Source organism: Tachypleus tridentatus, chromosome 1, assembly GCF_004210375.1.
Source record: "Tachypleus tridentatus isolate NWPU-2018 chromosome 1, ASM421037v1, whole genome shotgun sequence".
Taxonomy (NCBI): Eukaryota; Metazoa; Arthropoda; class Merostomata; order Xiphosura; family Limulidae; genus Tachypleus; species Tachypleus tridentatus.
In genome coordinates, this window is record NC_134825.1 from 40,900,223 (window position 1) to 40,927,450 (window position 27,228).

General features: G+C 32.2%; 1 long non-coding RNA gene across 1 annotated transcript in view; it reads right to left on the reverse strand.

Annotated features, from left to right (window-relative positions):
- Nucleotides 1–7,098: 7,098 nt before the first annotated feature.
- The window catches only part of LOC143246754 (uncharacterized), a 29,844-nt gene continuing 9,714 nt past the window's right edge, over nucleotides 7,099–27,228 (reverse strand). Inside the window, exons 2-4 of the long non-coding RNA XR_013026129.1 lie at nucleotides 8,211–8,302; nucleotides 7,620–7,813; nucleotides 7,099–7,258 (exon numbers count right to left, since the gene is read on the reverse strand). This is a non-coding gene — a long non-coding RNA (uncharacterized LOC143246754). The remainder of the gene's footprint in view (nucleotides 7,259–7,619; nucleotides 7,814–8,210; nucleotides 8,303–27,228) is intronic.

Here is a 27,228-nt window from a genome sequence, read left to right on the forward strand (position 1 = left end):
CCTCACAGTTTGTGCCATACCTGCGAAAAAACACATCAGGGATTTTGGACATCAAAGCACCAACACTAAAACAGTTATGTTAACAATTATCTGCCTACACAAACATGCTTCCCAGTGGCACAGCGGTATGTCAAAAAGGACCTCCACATACACCCAGAAAAACAACAGAGAACACAGACCACTCAGTGAAGTCTTTTCATTCTTTAATCTAACGAGATAGTCATATATTTAAAAATCATGCGGTTTATCAAAGGCATTAAATAACCTAATTATTCGGTCATATTTGGAAACTGATTAATAATCATCTTTCACACATGTAAAGTTTCTTAACACTTTCGGTAATGTTTAGCCTAACCAACAAACTCCGTTCGATCACTCCTGAACAAAATTATACATTCGTTTAATTAAAACGAATGCATTGTTATCTGTATACTTTGCTAGGTTGGTATTGTTTGGTAATACAGGTTCACAATCACGTATCTGAAGTTCCGAAATTCGAAAATCTCCAAAAAAACGAAGTTTTTTTTTCGTGGAATGTGAAGCGTCAGTATAACACCCAACTCCACACCTACTTGACCCACGTCACTCAGGTGTGACGTGGCCCAGCCGCCCAGTAGTCTAACAGGCATGTCAGTTGTGTCTCAGCGCTCCTACTGGTCATACGTGTGTCTGCTGTTTGCTTATATTTTTTCTTGCTTTTTATTTTGTGACTTTGTGTTTAATTTCAATGTGAAAATGATTATGGAGTGTTGCCCTGGATCCTACTGGGGTGATACCTTTGTTCTAAAATCCGAAAACTTCCGAAACACAACTGACCCCCAAGGTTTCGAAAAAAGGGATTGTGGACCTGTATCAATTCGATAATAATTACCTTGTATCTGTTTTACGTTATCTTTTACTGTTTGTTTGTTTTGAATTTCGCGCAGAACTACTCGAGGGCTATCTGCGCTAGCCGTCCCTAATTTAGCAGTGTAAGACTAGAGGAAAGACAACTAGTCATCACCACCCACCGCCAATTCTTGGTCTACTTTTTTACCAACGAATAGTGGGATTGATCTTAACATTATAACGCTCTCACGGCTGAAAGGGAAGGCATATTTGGTGAGATGGGGATTCGAACCCGCAAACCACGGATTACGAGTCGAACACCTTAACACGCTTGGCCATGCCGGGCCAAATCTTTTACTGTGTTTAAACTTTCACTAGTTATGTCAGAGAAAGTTTTATTAACTGGTAAAACATTTCTTAGTTTTATTGTTTTGAGTATTAAATTCTCTTTAAATACACTTCCAATGGTAACTCAAACAAGATAAAACCAGATCTTTTTCATTTATTAGGACTAACTTTTCAGTTATATTGTAAACTTTGTATTAACGTACATTATATACAAACTGTTGAGGAATCTTGTATTTTCAATCAGCAAACAATTACCAAGTTTTGTAAGTTAAGTAATTCATAAAAACATTGTTACAGAAAAATATTTTATTATACTTTATGAACTTCTTATTCTACGTAGAAAACGAAAATTTTAAAGCCTGTTATACTGAAATTATTCAGGCGAACAAATTAATAAGCTAATGCGCTTAGATTTAGAACATAGTGCATATCTTAGAACACTCTTCATATTGCGCGTTCACTATGAAGGAGTTATCGTGGTAAGTGTTCAAAGAGCAGCTCTTTCACTTTTCGTGTGGATTCAAGTAGTTTCTGAAATGATAAAAAATCTTTAAAAATACATTGTATGTTAAGTAACATGATATCTATAAATAGAATGTAAACACCAACCAATGATTATTTCTAACACAGAAATCCTTAATCGGGTTTAAATATTCCACTGCTAGTGAGAACAGTTTTCTGAATTTATCTTGCTTTATAATAGATCACTACGGCGAACAACATATTTATTAATCGCGTCTTAATAACCTAGATTTGTACGTCAGGTAACTTAACTAACACTATATTAAATATTTTTTTAACATTCTAGGTTATCGTCTTTTCTGACCATGTTAAACCAATTTTACATAGTACGTTTATTTGTTCGTCCTATGTATAATTTGTTACAAGTAATAGGTTTACGAATTTTTTAGACAGTGTTAACTGCTTAAATGTATTATGCAATATAATTTTTTGATCTGTAGTTTTAAAAAAAATATTTTAAAGCACACGATTTCTAAAAAAATGGTTTCGGTTTTTGTCTAATACCAGTTTCGACTACTATTGAGTTTTGAATATTATTTTTAAATAAAATATGTTTTATAGTTTGAAACTCAAAATTAATATATATTTAAAACGGTTTAAATGTTTTATTTGCTTTTTAAATTTTATTTCAAAATGAAATTGAAATATCATGAAAGTAAATTTTCTCCCAGGTTTTAACAACAATATGGTTGGCTAGTAGCTTTGCTCCAAATATTTTCAACAATAAAGTTTAATCTTTTCATTTTGATCTAAAACCTAAGCTTATTTACTGTTTTCCAGTAGGAACGATTCGAAATTTTCTGATATTTTTTAAAGAATTCAATACTTTACAAATGGTATCTTAATAAGAATTAATTCGTAAAATATATTAATTAAGTAGCATGTACTTGGATTTAACCATTGCACAATGTTGTTGCATATACTTTTATATGAATTAATCAATGAAAAGATATTAAAATATTTTTCCATTTTCAAAACAATTAAATTGCAAAACTTGCTGTGTTAAGATAATATGCTTACAAAATGGGTAAATCTGTAGATTTTCTATCTTTCAAATTTGAAACAAACAAACAAACTTTTATTACATTCTTAGAGTTTCAAAAAGTGAAATACAATTCTGCTACTAGAATGTTTAAAAAAAAAAACAAGCTGTTTTCTGACGTTTTCATGTAAATATTGTAATAAAGTTTTAAACAGATACTTAAAAAACACTGATTAATTTGACAACAGCCCAACTCTGTTTTCCGGATTTTATTTTTTTAACAGACACTTAATATTAGTATATGACGGAGAGGAGCAATAAATATTCTACTTATTGACTCGAGAAAAAAATTGCTGTTACTAACATACACACATTAGTACCAATTTATTAAATGTTATAATACAAATGCCAGATTCATATAAACTTAGATATACTGTCATGATTTGCTAGAGTCATATAAACGTATAACAAATGTAATGTTGTGATTTGCCAGTAATATAGACTTATAATTGATATACTTTCATGATTTGCCAGAGTCACATTGACGTATAACAAACATACTGTCATGATTTGTGAAAGCCATATAGACTTATTTTTGAGGTAAACTATATATATTTTCATGAAAATTCACTCCCTCAGACCTATCACTATTTAATCTGTCTAGAAGAAACTAAAAAGATATACATATTAGAAGTTCTTGAATATAAGCTCAAGTTAACATTTTCCACGTATCGCTCTAACAGAATTCTTTCCAACGTAATTTTCATACTTAAATTTATACATCTGCCAGTGAATATTATATACTTACAATATAAGAGTAATTTTTCTTGAGAAACATAGTTGTTCATGTGCTTGGAAAAAATATTAATGACCATAATACGGTAATGAAGAAGTTCGATAGTAGTGAGGAATATATCTATGGTTGTGAGGTCACTGTGACAACAAGAATAACAAGTGTAGTGTCCAGTATAGTAATGACCTCCATTAATAATGAACCAGGTACCAATTACTGCGACAGTGAGAAATGCCGAAAACATGTTGGTAAGCTATAGTAAGAAAATTTGTTTGTTTTTGGATTTCGCTCAAAGCTACACGAGAGCTATATACCCTAGACTTCCCTGATTTAGCAGTGTAAGATAAAGGGAAGGCAGCTAGTCATCACTACCCACCGCCAACTCTTGGGCCACTCTTTTAACCAACGAAAAGTAGGTTGACCGTAACATTATAAAGCCTTCACGGCCTAAATGTCGAATATGTTTGGTGTGACGAGAATTCGAACCTCAAATTACGAGGCGGGCGCCCTAACCACGTAGACATGCCGGGTCGTAGAAAGAAAGAAAAAAATAAAGAGACAAAATCCGTTTACTTATTAATGAAAAGTGTTATTATCAAATCTTACTTTTAATTTTCGTTTCGAAAATACGCATGTAATATTACTCTGTGTTCTATGTTTTCAATCACTGACATTGTTTTCTAAAAACAAACTACAATTAACTAAATATTTGCCCTTTTTTAGTTTATTTTAAAAGTAGACCTTGCATAAAAAACGGTCTAACTGTGTTTCATATCTTGATTTTTAGATAAGAAGACTTCGTTTGTAGTTAAACACAAGGAGCTTTCTGTATTAACCTCACCACGGGTATCGAAACAGGGTTTTTAGCGTTGTAAATATGAAGACTTACCGCTATGCACTCTGGGGCTATGCACTCTTTTGATGCCAACAAGCGTACACAAAGGTGTATCAACACAATTTATTTTGAACAAACAGTATGTTTTACGAAGAAAGAAGATAACAAAGGTTGCTTTTGATGCCAACAAGCATACACAAAGGTTTATCAACACAATTTATTTTGAACAAACAGTATGTTTTACGAAGAAAGAAGATAACAAAGGTTGCTTTTGATGCCAACAAGGACACACAAAGGTTTATCAATAGAATTTATTTTGAACAAACAGTGTGTTTTACAAATAGAGTCTATTGGGATCAGGAACAGTTGTGCGTACAAGTAAAAAGTAATGAAGATATCTCAATAAATTAAAAATTAAAACAATGTGTTATTGGAATTTCTGTTTATCACATATTCTGAAGACAGATTTTTTTCTGTTTCGTTCAAAAGTGCAAAATTTAAATTCTAAATTGTGATATTTTTCATGGTTTTATTTGGGAAATAATAAACCAAGTAAATATGTTTGCATTAAATTCGTCATTGATAAAAATGCTAACACTTGCTGCATTAATAAAATTGTTTGGGAAATGTCTCTTCCTCTCCTGGCCGAACTACATCACCGTAAGTAATCTAAGACAAATAACGCTCAGAAGCTACTTTACACCTAAAGTAAATACCTGGATTTAACTAAATCGCTCTGAAATGTTTACTCATGTCGCCACAAGGAAATAAGTGATGCATTCAGAAATCTGAATCTATCTACTTGTAGCTGCTTTTGCAAAAAGAGTATAAGTTTATTCCAACAAATGCAGAGCACTGACTGCTAGAAAATATATTAACAGGAACATGGGTGAGATAACACCAACAGTGGTCTTTTTAGTAATACAATGAGCTACAGTAGCGAAACACAACCCCAACCCCTCTTAAGATGTGATGTTCTAATATTTTTTGACGTCGTGACATAACGGTACAGTAACAAAGCAGAATAACATTAATGAATTTTGCGAAACATATTCGATAATGTTACACTTAGTAAGATGTTTGTTTAGAATTAAACATAAAACAATACAATGGAATATCTGTGCTCTGCCCAACACCGGTATCGAAACTCGGTTTTTAGCAGTGAATCTCCAGACATTCCGCTGCGCCACTGGAGGGATTAGTAAAGTGAAGAGATGTATACGAATCATACATAAAAAATAATTCACATCCAATAGAGTGTGTGTTTTATTTTATTGGAACGTTAAGATAAATGAATATTTACAATATCAGTTGTCAAACCTACAAACTTAACTACATAACTGTAAGTTTGTTGCTATTTTTCTGAAACCGAAGTCTTTTTCAATAATATTCTCATTTATAGAGGAGTTTTAATTTTTCATTTCATAAATTTCAAATGTTTTCCTTGTCGAATGTTTGGCCTAAAAAAGTGAATTATATAAATTGTTTACTTCAAATAATCTGATTATTTCACATCTCGTGCTGATCTGCACACGGATTTAACTGTCCAAAATCATCCTGACAAACACTCATTGTTAACTTGTTTTTTTTGTCGGACAGTAAGATTAGGTTGTTATTCTTTTAGTGGAACCACGACTTCGAAGTGTGGAATAATTTTTTAGTGGCAACAGGTTACGAACCATGAATTCTTCAAAATCCTGGAAGACTATTTCCTATGTATATTGTGCAGTTAATATAACATTTTTCCTAATGTTTTAGTAAGGTGATTTAAGGCTTTCATTAATATTTAGGAAACTTGCAGGAAATCGTATGAACACTTAAAAAAAACATTCCAAAAGTTTCATTCGACTGATAAAAATAAATGTCACACCAATATGTTTGTCATGGTTTACCTTAAAAATGAAGATTTATACGATACATCAGTTATACTCACAAACATTAAAAATCACTTTTTTTTCAGGTACCATTCCAAGTACTTTTTTGATACTAAAACTGTTAGTATACAAATCACTATAAGTCAGTAAATTTCTTAAAATGTTTCTGGTTCACGTTAATAAATTATTCTCGTTTATACCCTGGTGTGCAATAAATATTACGTCTCAAATGACAGATTTCAAAAACAGTCAAATATGTTTCTGTTGAATTGGGAGGAAACTTGTAACCCATTTTTAAGTAACTCTGAAACATAAGTTTGTTGTGCTAGATTAATATGTTATGAAACACGAGTTTAGAACAAATCTAATCAATGTTTGATATTTAGGTACGTTAATTAATTCTGAGTACGTTAATTAGCTTTTTCTGATATCAGTTACAATTATTTTTGATTACCAATTCGTTATTATTTTAGTTCAAAGGAATACACTAAAGTTTTAACTAAATACATGTATGAGACCTGCATAAGAACAAAACTCGGATAATTATCTTTCTAAATCTATGTTGTAGTTTTCTTAAACAGTTTTTGTTAGGTACATGCTTTCTAGTGTGCACCGTTAATACATTGGCTCCCACACGACCCGCCGGTGAGTCGTGCTCTATTTTCTTTTTAAAGGGCCACTTATTGGCTGGAATACAACGGCTAAATGTACACTCTTCCTAAAAAAAATAGGTGTAAATGACTAGTGGAACTCCGGAAAGTACCGGAAAAATAGGCTTAGAGTCCAACGTGTTAAAAAAATCGATTTCTCCATTTATCATATTTTATCTCAAATTGTACTTTCCATTTCACTTGACATTAAAGAATGTATTTGGTAAATATCTATTTATTAATTTAAAATAAGAAGTAATCACACATTTATAGATTTTTTTTTAAATTTTATTATCATCATTTACAAGGATTTAGAAATCGTAGGGAAATATATATATGTATGTGTAAAGAGGACGTTATGGATAAGAGGAATATAGGATAATCTCTGATGATGTTTTTCAGGGTAACAACATCAGCACTTTGCATCTAGCAAAATAAGAAAAAAGGAAGAATTAGAACACAAACCTAGATATATATATACATATTAGAACACAAACCTAGACATATATATATGTATATTAGAACACAAACCTAGATATATATAACATCACTGAAACAATTTTAATATTAATTTTATTCTTGTAGTAAACTTCAGCCTCTTTATTGAGGGAAACATAAACTGCAGTTCATAAAATTTAGCTCAGTTTATAGTAAAATAATTCTTAAAACCTTATTTAAATATATATATATATATTCACTTGTACAAGAGATAGATAAATACTGACATTGTTCTGAAAGACAAAAATATAAAAGCACTGTATTACTATGTTATTTTCGGTATAGTTACCTGTAAGTTTAGAAATAATATGGATAGCCATAGTGACGAAGTCCGAAATAGGTGGGAGCGTATTTATAGTTGTAACTGTAGCTGTGACCATAAGGATAACCCCCGTAGTATCCACCGTAGTAATGGCCAATATGGTAAGGATGGCGGTAACCGGCCAAAGCGGTTGCGACCAGTGCCAAAAACAAGATTGCAAACTGTAATAAAGCAAAATAAACAGTATCTAAATCAAAAGCTTATTTCATGAGAATATAACGTTTTTATTCAGTGTAGCCATTTTTTTTTTGAAAATGTGAGTCCATATTCAAACAGTTTTCTGTTATCCAGAGCTTTTAATCTCATTCTGTTGTAGCATTGTAGCAAGTTAACTTAATGTTACATTTATAATAGCTCATTTTAAGTGCTTGCTTTCTAACATCACAAACTTAGAGTAAATATTTATTTTGTAAATCCATCTAAATTGATTTTAATACGTTTAACAAATAAAATACAGATGATAAAACGAAACATTTATGTTGGTTGGTTGGAATATACTAGGACTAAAAAAGGTTCAATAGGCTTAACTTTTATTGAAACGTTGACTAATAAACTTACCACAGTCTTCATGATGATGAAAATTTGCTTGTGGAATTGTTTGTTCAAGAAGCGAAAGATAAAAATGCAAGATCCTCTCCGACTTTTATACTCTGCAACAAAACAAAAAAACTACGATAACAAAGAATTTTTAAGGTCGTCTCTGAAAAATAGAGTTTTCTTTTTGAAGGTCTGCTTTTGGGAGTGGTCAGTTTATAGCTGATCATTCTTCTCACGCTAAATGTCCGCACCCTCTAATTTAACCAATCAAGAAAGATTCTTTCTCACAAAAAAAAAGGTCTCTCTCGTCACATTCTGGAACATTCTTCCCCAACATTAGACTCCTATAATAAATAGTGAATGGATTATATAGGTTAACATCACGGATATAAAATATCACAATTCAACCCTTTCAAAACTACTGTTCGAAATAAATAAATGCACAAAGGGAAGTATGAAAAAATGGCTTTCCTCAGAAATAGGAGGTTGTATCTACTCGAAATGAAGAATTTCATAGATTACAAGATTATGTCTGTAAATATAAGTTTCGTTCTCATTCGTACTCATGTTTCTTATGAAGTTTGTTTCCATATTCTTTTATTCTGGAATTCTCTCATATTAACGGTATAATACTAAAGGTTTGTTACTTATTGTTTCAGTAAAATAATTCAAGGTATTGTAACTTTACTTTGATATGCTCTCACTTATTGTTGAGCTTATGCGAAATAAAAAAAAAAAGATATAAATTTGTATATAATGAGAAGCAGGACACGATATTTTGTCTGAGTAACAAAACTAAAGCCATCAACACCCAGAGAAAAATATCTAACCTTAACCTATTGATATTTTCAATTATCTAGTTTTCGGCCAATATAAATATTGTGAAATTGAACAGAAATGTGCTTTTTATATTCTGTTTCGGTATTGTAAAGTATTTTTATCTGTAAATGAATATTAAGTTACCTTAAGACAAATTTGCAATTTTAAAATGACGATGTCACAAAATCTCTGTACATAAAAATGTAATTTTGACATCTAAGACATAGTCAGTGTGGTACTTACTGGTATCCACAGGAGTATATTCTGCAGAATAGTAAGATTTTGAAATGTTTAAAAAATAAATAGATAAATGTTTAATAACTGACTACAGTGCAGTTTTCACGAGGAAACGAAATAATGTTTTTTTCTTTGTCACAAATACATTCAAATAAATATTTTAAAATTATGTATATATATATATATATCTGTGTGTGTGTGCATGAGTTTATATTTATCTCTAAGTGATGTAGCCCTTTTATTTGCATTATGAATTGATGTTTGCAACTATTACGTGTTTATGTATTTATTGTATCTTTATACATTTGTTAACATTGTTTCAAATACCATTTATAGATGGGTAGTGAAGTCGCCTTACATTTAATTTCTTGACAGACTAAAATTATCTCATTAGCTTCTGTATGAAGAGAATTAACGTTATGTACTTGCCCTTAATTGTGACCAATAAGATAAAGCGTGAACAGCTTAATCCCGCCGCGTTGAATGTACGTCATATACGTGCCCCTAATTTTGACCAATAGAGTAAAAGGTGATAAACATCGTCCTCCCTTATGTTCTGAATTCCACATGTTTATCAGATACTTAGGTTCTCAAGCCTTTCGTAAATTGCATTTAAGAATGTTTTGACTGTGGTAAATTCAAAAATCACTAATTCTAATTAATAAAATAGGCATTAAATATGCCAAAATTAATAATGAAAACTTGGACTACGGTTCTTTAGATAGACAAAGCATTTCTCACTTTAACATTTAAATTCGATGATAAATTGAATATAAACGTTTATCTTACATTGGGCTCTGAATTCGTCATATGTAATTTAATGTTATTCTCTGCATTGCTGGATTTTATATGCTATATATCTTATTACACATTGTAATTCGAGGATTATTACAATAAATAACACGGGTCTGCGAATTCAAATATCATAAAAATTGTTTCTTAATAACTAATTTCCCTTAATTCAGCCAAACAGATTTCGAAAAAAATTTTTTCTCCCTAACATAAGAATTTCTTTTATTTTTTACAAATCGGGAAAAACTCTTACTTTGGTCAAATTATTATTTCCTTTACCACAATAAACATTTTTTATTATTGTGTTTGGGTTCTAGAACGATCAATAAAATTCTCACGTCGTGATTGGTCTAGAGAAACCTATAACCAATGGTTGTCAACGTTTTAAGCATAACAAAATATGACCCGATTTCAATGAAACTGAATCACTTATGTAAAAGTAATATGATGTCTTGTCAAAAGTCTGTACGTGATGGAGAAAAATGGAGATTATTTTCATAATCCATGGAGTTAATGTAGAGCATGTTAAAATCTCAAGACATGAAAACAATCACAAGTCTGCGTCATTAATAAATCAACTAAAGTAAACATTCCAACTCGGAAGTTCTTTATTTGGTTGTTGTTAAGTGCCATTCACGCTACTGGTGTTTCTAAAGCTGTCATTTTATCTCATATTGTGTTAGAGTTTAAAGCATTTGACCTCAAGCCTGTGTAAGATTTGTAGATTTTAACTCTATAGCAACATAGCAATTCATAAACTCTTCTCTAATACCTAACTAGATCAATAAGGTTCAATAAAAGTATTAAAGATTACACCATGAGATAAATAATTCGGTAAAGCATCACCTTAACTGCTAATAACCGAGACTGTTAAAATTCGTGTATCAAACATAACTACAACTGTTAAAACACGCATAACAAAGCTCATTAAAAACACGTGCAGATTTATATAAATATACAAAAATCAGCATTTTTGTTGCTCGAAAGAAAACCCGAGTAAGAAAATAATGTCTTTGCAATACTTTGCAGTATGTAGTTAACATCTTCCTTCAGCGACATGTAATTATTTATGTCTTATTCTTATTCTTTAAAGTTTCCTGAATTTTTGTGTGACAAAAATAAAGAAAATACCAGACACAAAATTATCTTTCATAGACGTATTTTGCATACTTTCTCTGTTAGTCCTTAATTAATCAAAAGTATGGCAACTCCAAAAACGAGTTTCTCTCAGACCTAGTAACCAGTAGTTAGTCATTAGTTAAATTGCAGTAGCTAACGAGTTTGAGCTACCTGATACAAACTGTGATATCTAAAATTCGTCATCAGAACGTTGTGAATCTGACCTCGCATCTGCTGCAAAGCTCTACAGTCAAATATCTCGTAGATCTAAAATAATCAGGAAGCTGTTCAAGGTAACGTGAGTGTCCTCGTTATAAGATTGCTGTACTAAAACAATGTCTTTGTGACAGCATTTAATTACGAGTGCTCTATTTATTTACGTTTAACATTATTTGTAGAAATATTATGTGTTCCAAGCTTTCTTCAAGGTAATTATTACATTGTGATTTTCAACAGCACATTAGAGTTTAGAAGAAAAAAAATATTATAAAGTTAGTAATATATTATGTTAGAATTTAGAATTACATATATTTAATCGGTATAATTCAATAACACACTAATTGAACTTAAGAACAGGAACTGAAGGAGATTATAATTCTAATCAACATTTAGTACCAAGCCTTAAAATCTAGGGTTATCTATAGTGGATTAGGAATTTTCCTGCTATCTTGCAGATTTAATGTTGTATGTTTGCTCTTTCTTCATAACAACTGATCTATAATGTTTCATGTACACGTCAACTGGATTCGATTTTCATCAACTTGATACTGATAGCGTTCTATGATTTCACATAATCTGACATACTTTGTTTAAGTTTATCTGCTTATTTAGACACAAAATTACCAAGGAAACAGAATAAGAGACGTGACAGTTTCAGATGTTACCTAAACACAGAAGGGCAATTCGGGTTAAGGTAAGTAACATTTTTATTTTTTGCCAATACTTAAGGGGAAAAGTCCATCAAAGTATCACAGCTGTACTGGAGAACTCTTCACAGTGATTCAGTTTGTTCTTGTTTTCTTTATGATTCGCATTCAGTAAACCAGTCAATAGTAAGAAGGATGCCGACTTGGTTTTTCCGACATTTCTCTCTCTCTTAGCTGTTCTTTTGAACTCATATATCTTGTCTCTTTAATGAAAAGCATATTCGAATATTAACGTTATATAATATGTCACAAGGCACATAGTTATGAAGGTACATAAAATACATTCGAATTACTAATAATGCAGAAGCAATAGGACGTGAAGGATTGAACCATATGTACATGTGAGCATGCGACATCAAAGACTGAACCATGTACATGTGTGCATGCATCTGTGTGTGTTAATATGAAATAATTTTTAAACGAATTTTGTCTATTATCTTCGTATAAATGTGTGTTTTATAGGTTCAAACATATATATATATATATATCTAGCATACATCCCGATTAGTTTTGTGCTAGCCACTTATATGGTACTTCTCATAAGATATAATTATCCTAATCTTTTAATCTTATAAACGAAATATGTAAATTACAATCATGAGCTGGTGTCAATATATCAGTTATAACGCGTAGTCTTAAAAATCATTTTATGTCACGTGTTAACCATTAAAAATGGGTTGCGTCTTCTCAGGGCCCGGAATGGCTAGGTGGTTAAGGCACTCGACTCGTAATCTGAGGGTCACGGGTTCAAATCCCCGTCATACCAAACAATTCAAAACAGACCAAAACCTTAGTGAGACCAAATTTTGCCCCCCGCTAGTACAGCAGTATGTCTCCGAATTTACAACGCTAAAATCAGGGGTTCGATTCCCCTCGGTGGGCTGAGCAGATAGCCCTTTGTGGCTTTGCTATAAGAAAACATACACACACGCGTCTTCTTATTGTTTAACGAACATAGTAAACACGCCCAAAATGTCATGTAATAGGAAGGTGTTTTAATTTAACTCAATACGTGGAAAAAATGTCAAAAACAGACAATAATATGTCAGGCAGTTTATTCATTCTACACCAAGGATGCTGAGAAAAATAAACTTAGACAAAATTATATTTTTATGAAACTGATAATCTGCGAAGCTTATTAGCCTCAAATTCGATGTTTTGTATCTGTGGAAAGTGGCCTTCACAACTTGTTTTCATTGTGATGGCCTTTCCATTGAATTTTAATGAGTCAGAATTACTAACAACTTAATCCATTTCATGGAAAGGTCTTAACTTATCAGCTATATTTTTAACTGTCTTGCTCGCCCCACAAAAATGTCCCTAGAAATACAAGAAATATTTAATAATTTTTAAAGAATTATATGTTTAATTGAGCTACATATAGTTTTGCAAAACAGTTTCTGCAATTTCTGTTTTGTTTAGGGTTTTATTTACCTTCAGCACATAGATATTTTTTTTAATATTGAACTTAAGAATATACATTTTGATATCTCGATTTTCCCTATTTACCTCGTTACTAACTTTGAATGTGGTTCTATGATAGTAATAAATAATTTTAGAGTTAGTGTTACTCACACTTTGACTAACCATTTTATGCGCATGAATGTTCTACTAGACATCCGATATTTATAACATGTATTTAAAATTAAGGAGATACTAAAATACAATGCAACCTGTGCGAAGTTTATATAAACTTAATATATAAGTTTATATAAACGTATTTTAGAAAATACGTTTTGCTTTTAAATTTCAAAATTATGTCATCCTGCGTTATAAAGACACGACCTGGATGTCTTGTTAAACACATCAGGCTATTTGTGCTCTGAACCATCACTGGTGTTGAAACCTAATTTATAACCAACGAGGGTTTAATGATACAAAGTCACTGTTATGTTTCTGACACAGTTTACCTGTGTGGTGTGTAAGATACAGAAGTATCTTTAACAGAAGGTTGTATCTACTGTCAAACAAAAATTCCATAAATTCTCTATTTATTTTCAAAAGAAATAGAATAAAAATAACGAAATATTAATGACAATATTTATTTCTTAGATCTTCAGAAGTAAATATTTTTATTATAGGAGTCGCTAGACATTGGCACACGGGATTGATATCATATTCGAAAGGCCAAAAATTCTCGCACCTATGGACACAGGCCTGGCAAGGCAAGGTGATTAAGGTACTCGACTCGTAATCTGAGGGTCGGGGGTTCGAATCCCCATCACACCAAACATTCTTTCCCTTTCAGCCGTGGGGGACTTTATAATGTGACAGTCAGTCCCACTATTCTTTGGTAAAAAGAGTAGCCAAAGAGTTGGCAGTAGATGGTAATGACTAGCTGCCTTCCCTCTAGTCTTACGCTGCTAAATAAGGGACGGCTAATGCAGATAGCCCTCGTGTAGTCTTGCGCGAAATTCAGACAAATTAACCAATGGACCCCTGAGTTCCACTTCTCTTAAGCACCTAACGGCGTCTATGGTTTCTATTAATAAATTCAAATCCTACACTTAAAAAAATAATTATTCAACGTTTCATTATATATATATATTGATCTGCACTTACACTTTAACGTTTCTGTACAAAGATTTATTAAAAGAAGAAAACACTAAAAACTGTGTATTTTATAGATAGAAAATTGAAAGAGAGCATTCTTAGCGACAGTTAATATCTATTAGATCCGTTAGAAGGATAAAAACATTAGAAACTTTAAGAATGTGTTTGCTTATATCACTGTGTTATTGGTCTCTCTGTTAACACATGTTTTGAAAAGCATGTATATCTTTCAGGAAGAAACTGATTTTTCTTTATAGCCTGATCAGTGTTTGAACCATAATCTCGTGTTGTAATTTGTATAGCATTTTAACAGAAAATACATTTACTGCCAAGGAAGAAGGAAAAGGTATTGATATCACCTGACCTTCCCACGTCGCAACAAACATGATCAAAAACCAATAAATCGACTAAGGCTGACTGTTTACTTAAATGGCCTTTTTTAAGCATAACAGATCACTGAACCAGAAGGTTGGTTCACATCCCGTTCTCACAAAAAAATGTTCCAGTATTTTGAGGTGGAAACAGTGACGAAAAACAAGATTTACAATCAAATCATTTTATTCAGTCAGCCAAGAGTTGGATGTGGCTATGCTTGTGTGTAAATACCCCTTGCGTAGCTTTGCGCGAAAATTCTGAGTAAAGTACTTAAAAGCTATCTTCGTACAGCCAGGTGTCCAGGAGAAACTAATACAATCAAACACTAATGTACAGGAACGAATATTCACTATAATATACCATACTAATGTCAAACAGGAATTCAGAATAGCAGATACAATTAATCAACCCATTAGTCAATAAGATCATTCTTTAAATGAAAATTATTTTAACGTGTCATTCACTTCATTTCTTTACTAGCATACCAAGTCTTTTGAAAGAAAGCAATAGCTTAGATTAGTTTTAGTAAATTGAGCATTAAGTTTCAATAACTGAACACCAATCAATTTACTGAAATCAATTTTACAGCTAAGTTGGCTATTATGTTTCTTGTACAATTTGTTGAGGCTCTTTAAAAATTTAGAACGTTACTGATTATTAATTAGGTTTCAAGAACCTTCATAACTAAAGCATGTTACTAATTATTTACTAGGTTTCAAGAACATAACTAAAGCACGTTAATGATTACTAACTATATTTCAAGAACCTTTATAACTAAAGCACGTTACTGATTATTAACTAGATTTCAAGAACCTTCATAACTAAAGCACTTTACTGTTTATTAACTAGGTTTCAAGAATCTTTATAACTAAAGCACTTTACTGATTATTAACTAGGTTTCAAGAACCTTCATAACTAAAGCACTTTACTGTTTATTAACTAGGTTTCAAGAACCTTCATAACTAAAGCACGTTACTGTTTATTAACTAGGTTTTACGGACCTTTTTTGTTGAACTCCTCTTAGCACATTTGTCTTAGTTTATAGAGAGATTTCTTCGTAGTAAACAAGTAAAATTACGGATTTAATGACAATGTTAGACTTAAAAATGATCATAGCTATAAAATTGTTGTACATAATAATAATAAGTGACTGCAAGCTAATAACCAAACTATACTTATTTGAGAGTTTCTCAAAATTAAACTAGAAATACGAATTTTTATTTAAATTACACCATTTTATATTTTTTATGCAATGTGTATTTAAAGTCCTTATAGTCACCTTGTAGTTATTGTTCAAACATGCTCGCCCCTTCGGCCGTGGGGGCGTTACAAATGTCTGTCAATTCTACTATTCGTTGGTAAATAGTATTCCAACATTTGCGATGCGTGGTGATGGCAAGTTGCCTTCCGTCTAGTCTTTCACTGCTAAATCAGGAACTGATAATTCATGACAAACAAACTACAGCTGTTGTTGCCTTTACAGTTCTGGGCCTGGCATGGCCAAGCACGTAAGGCGTGCGACTCGTAATCCGAGGGTCGCGGGTTCGCGCCCGTATCGCGCTAAACATGCTCGCCCTCCCAGCCGTGGGGGTGTATAATGTTACGGTCAATCCCACTATTCGTTGGTAAAAGAGTAGCCCAATAGTTGGTGGTGGGTGGTGATGACTAGCTGCCTTCCCTCTAGTCTTACACTGCTAAATTAGGGACGGCTAGCACAGATAGCCCTCGCGTAGCTTTGTGCGAAATTCCAAAACAAACAAACAAACTTTACAGTTCGTGATATTACGTAAAGTTGATTAGTTCTTGACATTAGAAAATCTCTTTTTGAGATAATAATCGACTGGTACATTGAAGAGCAATCACTCTTTGATAGTTTTCATAATAGTTTATTAATATTTCATACAAACTCGAAATAAAGCATCAATAAACGCTTGGTGTGTGGATTGAATGAAAATTCGTCCGGATCATGCCTTCAGAACACGATCTACAATTGCTACCCAAAAAATAAAAATATATATACACACGTCTTATGTAATCCATTTCAGTGATTTTAACATATTTATATTAATAATGAAGATTTTATATTTTAGGAATTCATGAATTATATCTAAAAATAAGCCTCACAGTGGCACAGCGGTATGTCTGCAGACTCATACCGCTAAATGCCGGATTTCAATACCCGTGTGCTTAATCCTAAATAACTAAAATCTAAAAATAAAAAATAATTCGCAATCGTAACAAACTTTAATTTCTAAAGGTGAAGGGCTATGGATTCTTCTGTAATAAATATAACTGAAAATATTTCTCACAGAGGCAAAAGTAGTAAAAGTGTTGTTTATAAAGAAAACTATGTCAATACATTTATATTAATCTAAGGTAATAGAACTATAAGAAAAATTCAAATCAAATGTATAAGTTTTCATATAAAGCTGAGTGGTAAAAACTTACAGGTAAATTTAGAAGTAATACGGATAGCCGTGGCTACCGTAATAACGGAGTCCAGAAATGTAGGGAGCGTATGTATAGTTGATAAACTGTCCATAAGGATAACCACCGTGGTGTGCCCCATAGTAGTGACCACCGTGATAAGGATAATAGTAACCAGCCATGACGGTGGCAACCAGATCCAGAAACAGGATGGCAAACTATACGAAAGGAAGAAAAATTATAAGAATTCAGCATGATGGGAACGTTTTACGCTCCAGTCTTTCATTGTTTGGAGAAACTGAATCCAGCGTTGAAAGGTTCAGTTTCTCGTGTTTAATGCTAATAGAAAAAACAATGGGAAATCAAAGTATGCTACTTTTAGAGGGTACATAGAGAATCTCGACACTTAGAGTAAACCATCGCATACCAAATAAAAGTGCACCGACTTTTGGACTCAAACACACTTATGTAATTTCATTAAAAGAAAGGTATTTTCTTTTACAATATAAACTATATATATATATATACAAATACTGAACAAATAAGATACTGGGTAGAAGTGTTTAATTACATGAAATAATGACTGAAACAAAGATCACTAAATCTCTCACACTTACCACAATCTTCATGATGATGACTATAATTTTCTTGTTTATATAACAATTTATGAGAAGCTGCAGATGAAATCGTAAGGACTTTTCTACCTTTTACACTTTGTAACCAAACCAGGAAACAAAAGAAATTTGAAGATCATTTGTATTTCGTTAATTTCTGTAAAGGACAAAGTTATTATGTTCTCTCAGAAGGTCTAATCTCGGGAGTGGCTTAAATATCAGATCCCCCTGTTTATTTAAACTGATTATAATTGCTGTATGTCTACAGCACATATATCTAAAAATAAACAATCAAAGAATTCAGCCAACACATACCATTGAATAAATAACAGGATTTATAAATGTATGAAACAATAGATGTTATCATCAAATCCGATTTCAAACTCAAGTCTCCTATTGAAACATATCTTTTCAATATATAGGCATTTTTTTTGTTTTCTTTTTTTTTAAGCATTTATTTTTCTTATACATTTTCCATGTAGCAAAGACACTTTTGAAATGATAGGTACATCAGAATTCAGAACCATCTCTATTTACAGTTGCAGATAACACAAAATGCTTGCAAAAATAATAGAAGGTTTCAGAATATTTACTTTATATTTCTCATAAACATGAAACAGCTCTCATACGAATAACTATGAGGGAAATCATCAATAGATTTAACTAGGTTTAGTATAATCTTCAAATTCTCAGTAGTAAGATATATTAAAAACTTGTAAATATTAAAAGTCAGGAACATAGTTTTTATAATAAGAGATTCTTTAATACCAAAACCTCTTTCATTAGAACACTCGAAGAAGACTGAGAAAATGTTCTTTTCTAATGGAAATATGACGATCATTTTGCGCCAGTACTGGGACTCAAGTTGTTAAAGGGGGCATGTTCATTAATGTTTAACTTACACTTCAAACACTGAAGCCTATTTAACCTTTAAAAGCCTAAACTAGAAACTTATTCTCGGATAATTTCTATGAAAATTGTAAATTGGGAATTTTATCTTCATAGGAAACAAAGCGTCAACATCTGAAAAGAGTTTTGAAAAGCAGTTTGTGCAAATTTTCTCACACCTTCCATAGGATGGTGTCTTGTTTGTGTTTCCTTACAGCAAACCACGACGGGCTATCTGCTGTGTCCACTGAGAGGAATCGAACCGCTGATTTTAGCGTTCTAAATTCGTAGACTTACCGTCGTCTCAGCTGGAACAATTGGTGGCTTAAAACAAAAAATATTTCATCAAAACAAGGCAGTATTAAGCGTGAATGGTGATATTTTCGATTGAGAGAACTATAAGATTTTGTTTGTAAAGAGTTTGATATTTGTTTTTACGTTACAACTAAAGTCAAGAGAATAAAGTTCTTATCAGTGAAACATGTTACGTAATCGGATTTCAAATAGCCTGAAACTGAGTTAAATAACTTTAGTTTAGAATTTAATTAAATGCTAATATCTATCAAATTTATGATATTTGCCAACAAGATTGATACACACAGGTTTCTTTCTTAATACAAATATATTTTACTATACAAGCAATAATACAATTTATAATAACAATAATTACAAATAGTTAATACAAACAATGATTTATATAAAAAAGGTTTTATAAACTTACAAACTATATCAAGTCTTCTTTCTGGTCTGGAACTTCCTTGGTATCTTATCGAGGGCTCACGACAAGCGAATTAATTTCTGGTTGGTATGGATTCAATTCACTTAACAGAAAGCTAGCTAGCTATATATTCTTCTTTGCTGGTCTCACGCCGATTACAAGTCTATTTTTTTCCCCGATAAAGTTATTTAATGTTTTTGTAAAAATATTGATGTCCGATGTGAATCCACTAAAGTTGAATAGTTTACAATTTTCGAAATCTATAATCGCTCCTGGCCAAATGCTGTAGTATCCCGATTAATAAGAGTTAATCACAATTATAGCTTTTGAGGTTTATGGTATACCAACTGTAACAAACTAATAATATATACTATATCTTGGTACATTGCTTTATTTAATTTTATAAGCGTAAGTCGAGTTTCTAGAAGTTTCAGCTTGCACAGGAATACAGACGATACACTAGTATTTGCACACACACATAGTACATTGTTAATTCTTACACTCGAAAATCCTCTGAAAAAAAATTTAACAGTGTGAGTTATGTACATTTCTAAATAGAAATTTTATTTAAAGAAACGTCGAAACTAAAATAAATATAAAACAGTAAATCTGTCATAAGGTGGCAAATGTTACTCTAATGATCAATTAAACTTCAGAGAAGTGGAGAAAATTTTTAAAAATAAATATTTATATCATGAGGCTAACGTGCTGACACAGCTATATCTAAGAAATACTATTTTGTACCAATTAGATGTCGATAAATTATTGTTTCATCAAGACAGAGCATCTAATCATATATCGAAGTTAACACACCAGTTCTCCTGCAAGATGGAAGTTGAACCGGAAGTTCATGCTACACCATTTACAAATATTTCCTGTAAGCTTTCTTGACACTGCGTTGCTCCAACCAGCCCTCGGAAGTTATCATCCACGCACAGTTGATGAAGGCACATAAACAGTATGGACAACACTGAACTCGCCCTGTTTTTCAAAAGCCTCATCCAGTTGAACTCGGATTGTTGAGCAAAACTACATAATCAAAGGCCATCACATAGAGCACTGTGGTTGATGAAACAAGGTGCTGTAAGACCAAGGCACTTAACAGTGTATTTTTACCATGGCTGTAAGTTTATACTAGAATAAAGTCTAAACTTTTCGTTTATCCCTTAAGTTGTATTTTGTATTTTACTTAACTTTCTGACAGACATCTTAAAATTGTAGAAGTGTAAAACTAGCCGTAATTCTAAATTTAATAAGCTAAAAAGAGTAACTGAAAGCGGAGACTGTGGCTTGTACAGAGAATACGATCGAATCCATCACTTCAACTTTTGAACTAATGCTAGTGCTAATGCCCATTTGAAACACCAACTCGATAAAATGGATATATCATGATGTTCACATAGAGCTAACACACAGTAGAAATACTAACGTAATATAGCTTATAGTTTCCAACATAGAAGCTTAAGTAAGACAGCCACCAACACAAATACAGAAAGTTAATTGTCTTGTGTCGTTAATTTAGTGTTAACACTCTAATAAAATACTAACCATATGGTGCTATCCATCCAGAGAAAAAACAACTTTTCGAAACCCCGACAAATAGAAACATTAAACAGGGAGCTATTTACTTCGTGATGTTTATCTGGAACATCGAGTCAAATATTCGAAACAGGAGGAAGTTAACGTTTCATTTTTTGTCTAATTAGAACCAACGTCTTGTTGAAACACACGCACACAACCACAAAAATATACAGGAAACCAATATGACGAATCAATGGAGGCTATATAAATAACATAAAAATCAATTCTCTATAATCAGTATTAATGATGTACAAATGTTATGATAACTGAATATGCAGTTATAACGTTAAGGTGCTTGAGAAACATTTGTTATAAACAAAATCCACGTTTATTTCTTAATTTTGATATCATCTTTATATTTAAAACTTAATCCTGTTTCTCAGAGTTTAATTGGAGTGATGTCACACATGTGATAAATTCGGAAACACAGAGGGTGTGTTAGTCCATTAAGGGTTCTAAGCAGGACTATATATGAGTCCCCTCCCTATCTAAAAAATATGCCAACACGACACATACTAATACACTTGTTGAAAATATGCCAACACGACACATACTAATACACTTGTTGAAAAATAATAATTTATACTTTTATTTCTCTTTGAGACAGCGATACATTTATGGACTTATAACACTAAAGGCCTGGCATGGCCAAGCGTGTTAAGGTGTGCGACTGATTAAGGGTTAAGGGTTCGCATCCCCGTCGCGCCAAACATGCTCGCCCTTTCAGCCGTGGAGGCGTTATAATGTGACGGTCAATTTCACTATTCGTTGGTAAAAGAGTAGCTCAAGAGTTGGCGGTGAGTGGTGATGACTAGCTGCCTTCCCTCTAGTCTTACACTGCTAAATTAGGGACGGCTAGCACAGATAGCCCTCTAGTAGCTTTGTGCGAAATTAAAAAGACAAACAAACAAACAAACAATATAACACTAAAAGTCAAGAGTTAGGTTATTCGTTACGAAAATAGTGCATATAGTCCATTGTATAGCTTTACACAAAGTAAACAATATTTCTAGTCAGTAACACGCTTTCGCCATCTTGTATTCTCAAGACGGTTGATATAGGTATTAAAACTTTAATTAAAATAAAGCACAGAACAACGTTTCGACCTTCTTAGATCATCTTCATGTTAGCAAAGAGAGTTTGCAACTAACCGTTGCCGGCACGTGTATTAATATTTTAACACCCATACCAGCCGTTTTTTTTTATTTCAAGTGGGTTTCTCATCATCACAACACACGCCCTCTTCTTTCCCAAAATCATAGACAATATACGTATATAACACGCAACAGCCAACCAGTGTATGCGCACCGCACGTGCTCCTGACTGAGAGAGGGCTTGATCCTGCACTTTTTAGTACAATACTAAAACTAGCTAAAGTCAAAGATACAATGATACTAATAACAACAACACCTTTGAAAAGAGACTCTTTGAGTTGCTCGAGGCTTTATGTAATTACTTAGTCTGATACTGCCTTTCATTGTCACTGTCAAGGACTTGTGACAAAGATAAAACTATTAGTTAAACTTACATCAGAAACGACAATTTTTAATGTGTTTAACGCATTTGTTTTAATTACGTTTCTCAAGAATGAGGATGATATAATCTTACCGAAACGTCGTAAATTTATAATAAAATTTTACACATTACCCAGTGAAACAATCTCCAAACTTTTATTTTCTTAATAATAAGTTTCTATATAACTCAAACTACTCTAAAAGATCAACACTTTTCTGATAATAACGTTTAAACTTTTAAATAAATAATTTTCTAATAATGTCTGTAAAGCACAAAGCTACACAATGTGATATCTGTGCTTTGCCCAGTTCCTAGCGTTCTAAGACCGCACACATACTGCTGTGCCACTAGGGTAGCAAAGTTAGTAAAACAAATTTTCTACAAACAATTTTCTAGTGAAGACAATTAAAAAAGATTTTGTCATAAACTTTCTGGTTAAAATAATAAAAATTGTAGACACAGCTAATGCTTATTGAAACCTGTTTAGCGCTATAAAGAAACTTTAAACAAGAGGGTATCCTCAATAGCCGCGGCAATTGAAATTATTTTAGGCAGAATTAAGATAAATTAATCTATGAGATCTTGAGCGTGGCCAAATACATTAGTGGAAAGGGTTTGGACCTCCTGAGTCCAAAACTAAAAATCTGAAATCGGTCAAAAGATGATGAAGCTAAATTTTGTACTTGAAAATCCAGAGCCGTTCTATAAGCCACTATGACAGCTAATAAGTATGGACGTATACATTATCAGAACTGTTAAAAACCTTTTGTCAACCATGTTAGTTTTTTTTTTTTGGTAAGCACACGACTGCATTGAAAACTAAAATTTAATATACTTAATTGTGTTGAATAATTTCATGTAAGTATTATTATTTGAGCTGTGAGACTAACTGAAAGCTTATATTGTTTCTAATCCTTTCCTTTTACAGGTATTTCCTATAAGCTTTTTTTGCCACTGTGTTGCTCCAACCAGCCCTCGAAAGTTGTTATCCACACACAGCAAAATGAGTGCATAGATTACAAAATAACATTGTTATGGCCATATTTTAAGTACTGTGGTATTACTCAGTGAAAGTGTATCAAATATCAAATACTGTTAGGAATGCAAAGAAACCTATCGGTTTTCTTTTAAATTAATTTTTATTTGCTTATTTTAGGGTAATGCTACGTAATAGAATGTAGACAGTTTGTCCACCAAAGAGAAATCAAAACCAACTTTTAACGTGTTAAGTACGCAAACACTGAGAAAGGGGGACTTTATGGTCGTAAACAAAAATAAGAATAATGAAAATGAGAAATGTAAATGATGAGGGTTATAAAAACAACAGATGTAGATAAAAGCTGTTACAAAAACGATAAAAGATTATAAGAAAAATAAACGTAACTGAATAAAGGTTATAAAAAATTAATATAAAAATGAAAGAAATAGTTAACGTTATAAGTAAATCAGACTGTTTTAATGAAAACTAATTTTAAAAATGGAAAATATTTCACGTGTTTTAACACCACCATCTTATAAAGACATTTCATACAATTACGTTGTTTATTTACCCTACAATAATCAGTTCGTATAAAAATGGCGCACGATGGGTTAAGGTGTTCAGCTCGTCATTTGAGGGTCGTGGGTTCAAATCCCAGTCGTACCAAACATGCTCGCCCTTTCAGCCGTGGGAGTGTTATAATGTGACGGTCAATCCAACTATTCGTTGGTAAAAGAGTAGCTCAAGAGTTGGCAGTCGGTGGTGATGATTAGCTGCCTTTCCTCTAGTCTTACACTGCTAAATTAGGGACGGCTACTGCAGATAGCCCTCGAGTGGCTTTGCGCGAAATTAAAAAACAAACAAACAAATAAACAAATGTAAAAAACTCCTGGAAGTATTGAACTTTTCTGTTCGTTTCTTGTTTAAACAACCATCGTGGAATAAATAGGAAGTTTAAAAACCATAATTGGTTCCCTGATTTCTTCACTTAATCCTCTTATATTCCTACTGAAAAAAATTGATTGAAATATTTAAAAACTAAATGTTATTGTTGCAAACGTTATCTGTGTTTCTATAAAAATGACGGCAGTTCATTGCGCATGTGTTTAAGTAAAGCACTATTAATGTAGTTCAAGAAACAGGTTTAATTGTTATGTTTAAAAACAACTAAACTTTAAAAAATTGATTTGATCATTCAAATCATGAATTTCTCGAAACATTCAAAATCACTGATCTCTTGAACACATTATTCAATACTTCTGTGATTAAGCAAAGCTTCTGTTTTGTTACACATTCTCTCTCTCTGTTGGGTGAATTAATTAAATGATACTATACTGAGTGCTGAGTACTTTCTTAGCTCCTCTTAGTGATACTAAACAAAACAACTGTTGTTGTTCCATGTTGATGAATTTAATCAGTAATCTAACAAACTGATCTCATGTATACTGAAACTAAACTATTGGTATGTTCAACTCAACCAAATTTGCTTTTGATCAGTGACTTTTCTACGATGAACATGTTTTATAAACCACATAAGGATTCGTTTGTTTTAATATTTTTAAACCAGAATTGTTTGTTATGTACTTTTATATAAACAAGAACTACCAATCACAGTGTAAATTCTGTGTTTATATGTTTGTTTTTTTTAACATAAAAACTATAAATTAAAATTACATGCAATTACGTATTATATCTCAAGAAACTCACTTCAATGTGCTAGTTCTCTGGTCCTTTCTATTCAAATATACTAAAAACATGTGAATTATTGTATGTGGATTACATTGAACAGCTTTCTCTTAATTATAACTACACTATAATGACCTGACTTCTCCAAGCCCGTTCCTATGGCTATGGTTTCGCTAGATAGTAGATAAGAGACAGTGAGAATATAGAAGATAAGAGACAGTGGGAATATAGTAGATAAGAGACAGTGGGAATCTTGTTAATCCATTCATGCGCGTCACTAATTATACGACGAGACATTTGGCTACCTAAAGAAAGTTATAAGGTAAGAGAATCGGGTCTACTTGAGTTACTTACATATTAAGTAAAGGAGTAAAAAAAAATACGTTTTCATCCTGTATCACACCGATTAGACACCTTAAAATATTTAGAAAGAACAAGTTCATGGAATTATAGAACTTTGGTTAACTTTTATCAATGCGTCACGGTATAATTTAAATTGTTAAAGCTATTAGCATCAGTTAAGTAAATTATGAAAGTATTCAAAATAAGAGATAGCAGTGAAATATGATTAGTTTTCTCTTGTTAACTCGCCAGTTTTCAAATAACAATAGAAAGCTAGCGCTGTATTAAAAGTATTATGTATTATTAAATATGCAACAGTTCCTAAAATTGTCGTCTTGATGCAATGAGTTTTTTTAGTCTGAAAAATTGAAGTTCACACATTTTGACTTATTTTAAGATGCACTGAGCTACTGTATATTATGAGTAAATCACGAAACTGAAGTTTTTGGCACAATAAAAGATGAACATTGTTTGTTATTTCAGCCGACTAGTTTCTGTGACACAAATTAAGCCTCGTTTTAATTACTTCTGAGCCTCAAGCTAAAATATGCGATATCATACTGTTTATTTCAACATTAATATATCTAATATTTGATTTTGTAGGTAAGACTTATGAAGATTGAAACTTATTTAAACCTCGACAGTGACTGTTTAATCGAAACTAGACGCTTGAATCAACTAATAAAGTTTATCATTTATTGCGTCATAAAACAACGATTCTTAATTTTCACACTTTATAAATCTTAAATGCAAAAACAAGTATTTATTGGACACATTAATGTTAAAATTAAATTAATAAAAAATACAGTTTCTTCTTGAATGTCCAAATGTAAACTCATTTACAAACAGAAATAAGTTTCTTGTTTTGTTTGTTTTTGGAATTTCGCACAAAGCTACTCGAGGGCTATCTGTGCTAGCCGTCCCTAATTTAGCAGTGTAAGACTAGAGGGAAGGCAGCTAGTCATCACCACCCACCGCCAACTCTTGGACTACTCTTGTACCAACGAATAGTGGGATTGACCGTAACATTATAACGCCCCCACGGCTGGGAGGGCGAGCATGTCTAGCGCGACGCGGGCACAAACCCGCGACCCTTGGATTACGAGTCGCACGCCTTACGCACTCGGCCATGCCAAGCCAAATAAGTTTCTATCAAAAACTAATCTGTCAACATTGAAAGGTGCACAAAATCGGGAGACTTTTTTCTTGGGGGGGGGGGGAACATCCACCAACAAATTTTGAAGACAAAAAAAAAGTGCACTTTTTTGCATTCTGGGGAAATTCAGACATTTATTTGCACTTATAACACTGAAATTATTCTTGTTTTTAATGTTTTTTTATTTATAGTGGACTTATATTGCTGAGCTTGTATTTAAATTTATTATATAGTGTCATGCTCTGAATCAGTCCTCTTCTATGTTACGATCTTTCTCGCCATTTAAAATGCCTTTCACTCGATTCTCTGGTT